We start from the raw sequence: 9,485 nt of genomic DNA, 5'->3' as shown, positions 1-9,485 counted from the left end.
ACATGATGTGATGAGTATTGGGTGTTAGTCACAACTAATGAATCAATGAATGCTACATCAAAAACAAATGATGTACTTTATTTGGCTAATTGAATTTAAATTAAAAAAAAAGAAAAAAAGATTAAAGCCAACTGACATGATTTCATAACAATTACTGCTGTATGAAAACAGATTTTTGTGGAAAGACCAAAGAATCCTTATTAACTGAAATCTGAGCAAAAAAGAGCACATTTTCAGTTGAGACTGGCTGGGACAAAGAAGTTGGGGAGTATGAGCAGCAGAGCCATAAAAAGAGGGAAGTCAAACAAATGATGAGAAAGTCCAAGTTTCAGACTTATTTTGCCTTAGCCTAGCCCTGCCAATAGGGAACCAGCTAAGGGCAAGCCCTGCATTGTTCATCATTGCACACATTTTGCCTAAGACTAACTTTGTTTAGGATTCATACTCCATAACATGACTTAATGAAAAAGAAACAACAATGAGTCCTGAGGGTGGAAAAATGCATGAGAGGGGAAAGAATTTTTTTTTTTTTTTTTTAATAGAAGGAGGCACCAGGATTGGAAAGGCTATGGAAAAAAACCTGTATTGTAAAGAGATGGAGGAAATGAGGCTTTGGGAGCAAAGAAAGGAGATCAGCCATTAGTAGTAAAGTCAGTATCAGGAGTTTTCCCTCGTCCTCATTCAGAGCTGTGTTTGCTCAGCAGATAGACACTAGCCCTGATGCAAACACTGTATAAGAAATAATTTCTCCAACCAATTTATTGTGATATGCTGAGAAGCCATGAGTGGGTTATAGGTGTCCCAAGATCGCAAACCACTCTGTCCATGGGATCATTCAACAAATCTCAAATATTATGATGTTCTATTTTGCCATGACATAAACACTGTGAAAGCTTTGTTCTAATCTAAGGCATATAAAGTTCCAAAGGAGACCTGGATGACTACACTTCATCTTTTGCACCTAATGGGAAGTATCAGAGGCACTCATGCAAGTGTGGCCAAGAAAGAATCAGCCCAAGTCCTATTAAGTTTTACTTTCCTTCAACCAGATGCATCAATTCAGTTTGGGTTGCTGGAAATTAATATAAATACTCCTTTACCAGCTTCTAGTTTCGTACCTAGTGCTTGTATTTGAGTGATTTCTCCAAGAAAACACAAAATATATAAAAACCTCATATTGGTAATAATTATGTATTATGTGAGAATATTCCTATTTTTCATATTCTCCTGATTCAGGACATCAGTGAAGCAAAGCCAAGCAAATCACCAGCAGAGTTCTGAATTCTTAATAACGCTTTCTATCTACCGTACTGTATACAAAAGCACCATACAGAGGACATTTTAAGACAATTGAACACATTATTATAGTTCCTATTTAATCTTTCCCTTTTGTCTCTTGCATCACTTTTAAGCAAAAAAGTAGAAGGTACTATTGGTTGGCTGACTAACCGTGTCTATAACCATCTTTTCCAAAGTTACCTTCTAAGCACTGGTCTAAGGGTGCCCATGTAACTCTGTCCTGGCCAATGGGATGTACAAAGGCTTCATGGAATGAGACTTCCAGGGAGGTTTATAGGGGCAAATAGGCCATATAGATGTCATGTCCTTTCATCTTTTGTTCTTCTCCTGGATCAGGATGTCATAAAAGATTTTGAAAGTGAGGCAGGCATCTTACAACCACAGGAAAGAAAGCTATATTCAAAAGATGACAGAGAAAGAAATTTTAAGAGATCCCCAAGTTCCTGATAGCACTTCCAAATATTTTATAAATTCCTCTACATATATATTTCAATCATAGGCAGGGATGGATAATTTAAAACAGACACAAAATGTATCCTTTTATCTCCCATAAATCTATCCAAATTGTATTTTAATAGTTCAAGGAATTTTATAAACTTTATCATGCATATTCTCTGTTTTCACAATAGAAAAGGAGTAGCGTACTACCATTAGCCATTACTTATCAAATAGGTATCAATTTGTTTTATACAATGGTTGTTACAAAGGGTTCTTTTATGCCATTTTGTGTCTAACATTTTACTCTTTTTTTTAAAGATTTTATTTATTTATTTGAGAGAGTGAGAGAGAGATCATGAGCCTGGGGGAAGGGTAGAGAGAGAAGCAGACTCCCCACTGAGAAGGGAGCCCTCTGTGGGACTTGATCCCAAGACCCTGGGATCATGACCTGAGCCAAAGGCAGACACTTAACCAAGTGAGCCACTCAGGCACCCAACATTTTACTTTTTAATTGATTTTGTAGATGGTCTCATTCTCTCATTACTGCTATTACTCCTGTCATGACACCAGGGCATATATTTAGCTACCTTATAAATTACAAAATAAGGCTTAGAACTAGAGGAAGAATTTTCTTCCCAGCAACTGTTAACTCAGATGCTACTATTCCAGGCAAAATTTTGAGTTAATGTAGTTTAACTGTTTTTCAGCCCACTCTACTTAACTACACTGAAATTAATTTTAACAGTTGAGACTGTAACAATTCATACATTCCCTTTCAAGAGAACAAATGGATTGAAGGGCAAATAAATAAGGACAAATGGATTAATTTATTTCTAATAACAAGATGCATGCAGAAATTCACACTGTTTATGCACTTACTTATTATTTTTAAAATATACATTGAGATCTAATAAGGGCCAGGAAATATGTTCAGTTCAGGTAATGAAATGAAAAAGGAAAAATATCACATATAATAAGAAGCCATTTCAGGGATGTACATTTTTTCCCAAGGCCCATAAGTGCTGTAAAACCTGATAACACAATGTAAAAAGTGTTAGGACAGAGGTATACATTTTGTGCTGGGGTAATGTGCTGGAGCTGAAGAGAAGAGGCAGGAGTGATGAGTGGTACCATTAAGCAATTTTCAAAAGAAGTCACAAGAGCCACCTTGGTTTTTACTAGACTAAAACTGTCCTGAATTTATGGCTTAATAACTGTGTGTGCTCAACAGGAAATTAATAAAATGTCATATACATCCATACAGACACAAAGAACCATTTTAAAAAAATATACATGAATTAGAAAATATTGGGGTTTAGTTAAAACAACTTTTTTGACGAGTCACAATATTGTAGAGTTTATCACAATAGTTCTGGGTAACACTCAAGTTGCACTGAAGTTCAATTAAGTTGATCACCTTTTAACTGATCGTAATTTTCTTCCCATAATCATTACACATTTGTAGCAATAATACTATAAAAATCTTTTGAAATATCTGGGTTTAAACAGTATCACATTAAGGTACTCATATTAGAATATCATCTCCTGTATTTCCTCTTTATTGCTATTTATTCCCAAGTATGAACCAGATTATTGTTTTGTTAGCTTTGACTTTATAGCAACCATAGTTTAAGAGAAATTAGATGCAAAGTCTACTGAAACTTTTTTGCCTGACTTAAAGACTTTTTTTTTTCTGATAGGTCTGCTTTCTCACAGATTATCTTATCTCAATGTATTTTCTTCAGTCAAAAAATACATCCTATAATAATTGAGACTTAAAATATATGATATTTTTATATAGTAGGAGAGGTAACACCCTTTTCAGTTAACGTCATATTCATTCATAAAAAGCTCAGAGATCTCTAATGAAACTGATCAAACACAATCAAGTCCACTATTAATATTAATGATTCTGATAAAACACCTATAAGAACTACAAAAAAAATTCTGATAACAAACAGGTAGCTTTGTTTGAAATTATTTAGGACTAACATTACTTTATATTCAAAACCTCTCTTAGTATAAATAGATTTTTATGGACTTACTGATTTTAAAATGTAAGAAGTCCTTATTTTAGGTTCCCTATTAAGACTAGAGAAAAAGGAAACTTGGTTAAACCAAAGTGGATGTTAAAAACCATGGCTGGGGGTAAGTTTTATTTTGAATACTTTTATAAAATATTTATCCACAAATAAATAAAATGAAGGGATCACAGAGTTACAACACTCAGATCCTTCAGTTGCCAATCTCCATCAGAGCTGCCTTCAGCCTCTCAAGAGAAAGTTACACTTCAAAGGAAAGGTGATGAAGTTCTCATCAAACTGTCAAAAGCCCCTGCAACTCTACATGACTTTCTTTTCTCAAGATGGTTTAGTAGTGATTGAAGTAGGTAACATTCTGTCAAAATAGTGTTATCTGAAAGGAATTTCTTAAGAAAACCTAGCTGCTACACATAATTTTCCCACAAAGTTTCCATCAGCCTTTGTATACAGCACTATTTATTCAAGTAGGATTTATTGAATTATGAACATGTTTCATCAGCAAGGTTCTCTGTGAGTTATAATTTAAAAAACTATAGTTATTTAAAAAAAAACCCTTCTGAAACTAAACCAGGCCTACGTTAAATTTGAGATTTTTTGAAATATGTAATTTTCAATAATTGTCAGGTAATTATTATTAATTATTTGCCTTCAAGAGTTTAGCATTAAGAAATGTTTCACCATTTCCATTTTAATTTTTTTTATATTTTCAAAAGGCTGAAAAATGATATATATTACATGGTTGACTGGCTTTTTTATTCAAACACTCAAGGTATTTGTTTATCATACACACCTCCTATATTAGTTCAAGTAAGTTTGCACAGCTTTTCTCTTCCTGGAGAGACGTGCCAGTAGACTGTTGATTATGACAGAAACTATCTGTGTGGGAAATTAGGTATTACTCTTCTACTGAAAATTATTTTTTTCTCCCCCAAATCTAGCTAAGTATTGATTTCTAAGATAGGACTACTGTTGCTCTTGAGTTTGGAATAGAAGCTATAAGACACTTAGAACTTTAAGCCTCACCTTTGTAATTCTTTGAACCTAGTTATCATACTAACTCTACAGGATAAATAAGAGAAGCAAAACAGTCTATTATACTTTTAAAACACCTTTTTTCAAACATATTAGTTCTTTTTGTTATTATAGCCAATGCTCTAACATCCTCCTTTTAAATAAAATCCTCTATAGTGGCTCTTTGAAGAGAAACTCCATATACTTTGATTTTAGGCTAGAATTTAGAATACATTCAGAATTACCTGAATACATGTTGAATAGCATGTACTAATATATCCACTGCTGGCCTGAGCATTATCCCAAAGAGAAATGCCTCTTTGAGAAGCAGATTTTCATGGTAGCAAACCTACACGTTTTTACTTTGGGGAACTGTGAAAACTGAAAATGCTAATTTTATTCATGTTGTAGTTCAGGAACAGATAAATGAAGACTCAAAATTTAATTTCTGATATCAATAGAAGTTTAAGAGCTAAAAATAATTATACAATACCTTTAACGATTTTAGGAAGGTAACATCAATAACGGGTTCAATTCTTTCAGCTGGCTTCTAGAGGCATGGACAAGACTCCTACTAGGAAACCATAGCAGGGGGGAAATAGTGTATTTCCATCCACTCAACAGATTCACTTGGCTGCTGCAAAAATTTTGTCCTAGGCTGTGCTGGCAGCTAATGAAAGCAGTTCTTTCTGTATATTGAAATTCAGTATGTTACCTGGGCCTCATAATGCTAGTCAATGGTTGTTAGAGGCTTGCAAGCATCTTGTATACATACTGGAAGCAAAAAAAGCTTAAGGCTAAGTCAAGATAAAGGTGGTCCTTCAAAAAAAAAAAAAAAAAATTTTTTTTTTTTTTTTAATCACTGCCCCTGGTATTCCCTTTCAGTGTTATTTATATTTACTGTGGTTTCCTGTTCTCTTCCTTTCTCTGATCCTAGTGAGTACCTGGATTAATTGCAAGATACAGGACCTCATTTAAGATGTCTTACAAAAGGGGGACTTCTTGTTATTAGGCAGTCTCTTTCCATGTCTTTCTTGACTGCATGGTCTCTATTTTCTGTTCAGCCTTCCTTATTTTCACATCTTTTTCTCTAAATAAGTCTTTCTACAATAATCTTAGCTCCTGTTCAGTCATAACGATTTCTTCAGATAATTTTGAATTTTTACACCTCTTATTGTGGCTTTATTTGTAAGTGGCCTTTAAATTTATTGAATACCCATGATATTACTTATATCTCCCATACCACCTCAAACTCCAGGACAGCTCAGGAGTTAATGGCCAACCAGTGTCTTAGTAACTTCTCTGAAGACTACGAGCACCTAAAATACTCATTCAGATTAATACATTAGATACCAACTCCACAATGTTTCACTTCTCTTTTTATTGAAGTCCCCACCAGAAATCCAACTTTTCAGGTCCTTTTATATAAACTAAGTCTGAAGTCATAATGCTTTATAAACACCAAATCTGAAATATATAGTCTATCATAAGCAACTCCCTTTAAGCTTATCCAGCTCTCTAAGTGTTCATATTCTTTCCCTAAGTAAATGAGTTTCTACTGAAAATACCATGTCTCTTCAGCTTTCTCAAGTGGAGACTTTTTTTTCTCCCCTAATATACTTAATTCAGGTCTTAGTGGAGAGGTATACAGAACAAACTATCCTAGGGAAACTATCGACTATCATGAAGACAATGGGGTCTCAGATGTTTTATTAACTCAGGGCTATTCCTCTCACTCCTTCCTTCTCCAACTCAATGGCTCAGCAGCTAGGAGTCAGCAGCACTGCAGACAACGGAGGGGGTCTGACCTCTTTTGGAGCTTCCTTAAAAAAGCACCAGAACACAGTTAATATTTTGTCCAAACCTGCAACTACCTACAAAATCTCTGTATCTCTGATGATTTTTAAAAAATTTAACTCAGAGAGTTGTGCTCAGTTGTGGGGTGGGGGCTGAGAATTGACCATTCAACAATAATAATTGGAGACTTCAATACTCCATTTTTAATAATGGAAGGAATAACTAGGGAGAAGATCAACAAGGAAACAGAAGATGTGAACAACATTATAAACCGACTATGCCTAAGATATATATAGAGAGAGAACTCTCTGGCTACATCAGCAGAGTATACATTCTTCTCAAGAATACATGATCATACAGATGTACTACAAACTACAATAATCAAGGCTGTATGGTACTGGTAATATGAAGAGACTGATTATTTTTTTCACTTTATACTATTAACTATGATGTTGAATTTGACATATAATTTAAAATGCCATGAATTCATTTATTTTTCAGTATGCTTGTTTTTTCTTTTTATTTAACTTTATTTCTGCCTTGATTATTATTTTATCAGCCTGCAAACCAGTACTGTTACTGGGCCTTATTTTATTATCACTAAACAGAAAAAAACCATATACATAAAATAACAAAACAAAGAAACCAACTTAAAAATAATGATCATGCTTTATGCATCTATCCATTTGTAGTATTGGAGGAACAAAATTTTTCACATGAATATGTGCTTTTTTATATGCCCTATTCCCCAGGAATCTTTGTTTTTGACTAAATATGAAAAAATATTTCCAAACATTTCCCCAAAAGTGCTTGCTTACTCTTTTTCATATATGCAACTGGTTTACAGTGATGCTTAGACAATATTATATGATATAAATTGTATTTTTTCTGAATTAAATGATCCCTTAAGCTCTACTTTTTTGTTGTCTATAAAATCTCTATTCTTCCAGAAACTTTAAAAGATAAAAGTTCCAGGTTATACCTGAAGTGTTCTCTCTCTATCCAGCCTGATTGATTCCACATGAGACTTCTGATCTACTGTCCCTCTAAAGCAAGCTATTTAAATCAATAAACTTAATTTTATGAACAACTCTAAAATCCCATATATCTGGAAAGGATTTCTGTCATTGTCCCTTTAAGTATGTAAACTGTGGGACAAACAGTGCCTTACCAAGCCACTTTCCCTTATTTCTGGCCATGTACCTGAGCTCTAAATACCAGTTTAAAGGCAATCTTGTTTTTGGTGAAGTGGTAGGAACTACTTGTTTTAATTAGCAAAAATAAAAATAATACCCAAAAGGCATCTAAAATATGTAAAATATTATGATCTTGAAGAAGAAAATTATGGCAGTACTGGGATGTTTTTCTGACTCATTAATTTAATACTTGTGAAAATTCATGTCTTTGAGAACTTTAAATGAATAAAATACAGAAATCCAAAATAATATAAATCAGATTCACATAAAATAGATACAGAATGATATAATCCTAACAAAAACTATTGAGAATTATAAAGAATAAATTATTTTAAGGTATTGTTATTGATAATAAATGATCTTAAGATTTTTTAAATAGGGCGCCTGGGTGGCTCAGATGGTTAAGCGTCTGCCTTCGGCTCAGGTCATGGTCCCAGGGTTCTGGGATCGAATCCCACATCGGGCTCCCTGTTCCTTGGGAGCCTGCTTCTCCCTCTGCTTCTCTCTCTCTCTCTCTGTCTCTCATGAATAAATGAATAAAATCTTAAAAAAAAAAAAGATTTTTTAAATATGATTCTTGTATGAAATAAGACTACTACTTTTTATTTAAACTTTTTTTTCTTTTTTTTTTTTTTAGGCAATTCACCGTGCCCTCCAATCAAACTAAAGGGAATCACCTTAGATGACTCAAAGAATCACACTAGTAGTACTTATGGCTACAGCAGCTTTCAAATTTATGTAACGAAGATCTTTTCCTTCTTAGGTGTAAAGTGTTGTTTTGTTTAGAGTTAAAATAGTTTGTCTTAAACACAGTGGTTATTCCAAGAAATTCCCATTTACATCCTTAAAACCAGCTATATATTTTTTCCTGTGTTTAAGTTTGTTTTTTGGCTTTTTTTCTAAAGCAAACATGCTTTTTTCACTTCTAAAAATGGGAGACGAGTGAAAATTTCTAAGAATAAAATGTTTATATTCATTCTTAATGAAACTTTTAACAAATTATAGTTCTATATTCTAATTTATCATTAGTCCTGATGCCAGGACTTGAGAACAAACTGGATTACCCCCTGAAATTCTTTAATGAATTCATAATGTTGATATTAAAGACAATTCCTCCCTAATATATGTCACTTAGCATATGTTTATATGATGTTAGTTTCATAAATCTTGAAATATTAATTCTCTTTCCTATGTATATATATATACATATATATATAGCCAAACTAACTTGATTCTAAACTCTCATTTAGGGGCGCCTGGGTGGCTCAGTTGGTTGGGTGACTGCCTTCGGCTCAGGTCATGGTCTCAGGGTCCTGGGATCGAGCCCCGCATCGGGCTCCCTGCTCAGCAGGAAGTCTCTTCTCCCATTCCCACTCCCCCTGCTTGTGTTCCCTCTCTCGCTGTCTCTCTCTGTGTCAAATAAATAAATAAAATCTTTAAAAAAAATAAAATAAAAAATAAATAAACTCTCATTTAGATGGGCATACATAGATGCCTGCGTGGCTCAGTTGTTAAGCGTCTGCCTTCGCTGCAGGTCATGATCCTGGAGTCCGAGGATGGAGTCCCGCATCAGGCTCCATGCTCAGCGGGGAGTCTGCTTCTCCCTCTCTCTCTGCTCCTCCTACCCACTCATGCTCTCTCACTCTTTCTCTTTGAAATAAATAAATAAATAAATAAATAAATAAATAAATAAATAAATAAA

Source organism: Mirounga leonina, unplaced genomic scaffold (assembly GCF_011800145.1).
Source record: "Mirounga leonina isolate KUSES-001 unplaced genomic scaffold, KU_Mleo_1.0 Mir_127, whole genome shotgun sequence".
Taxonomy (NCBI): domain Eukaryota; kingdom Metazoa; phylum Chordata; class Mammalia; order Carnivora; family Phocidae; genus Mirounga; species Mirounga leonina.
This window is presented reverse-complemented; position numbering follows the sequence as displayed.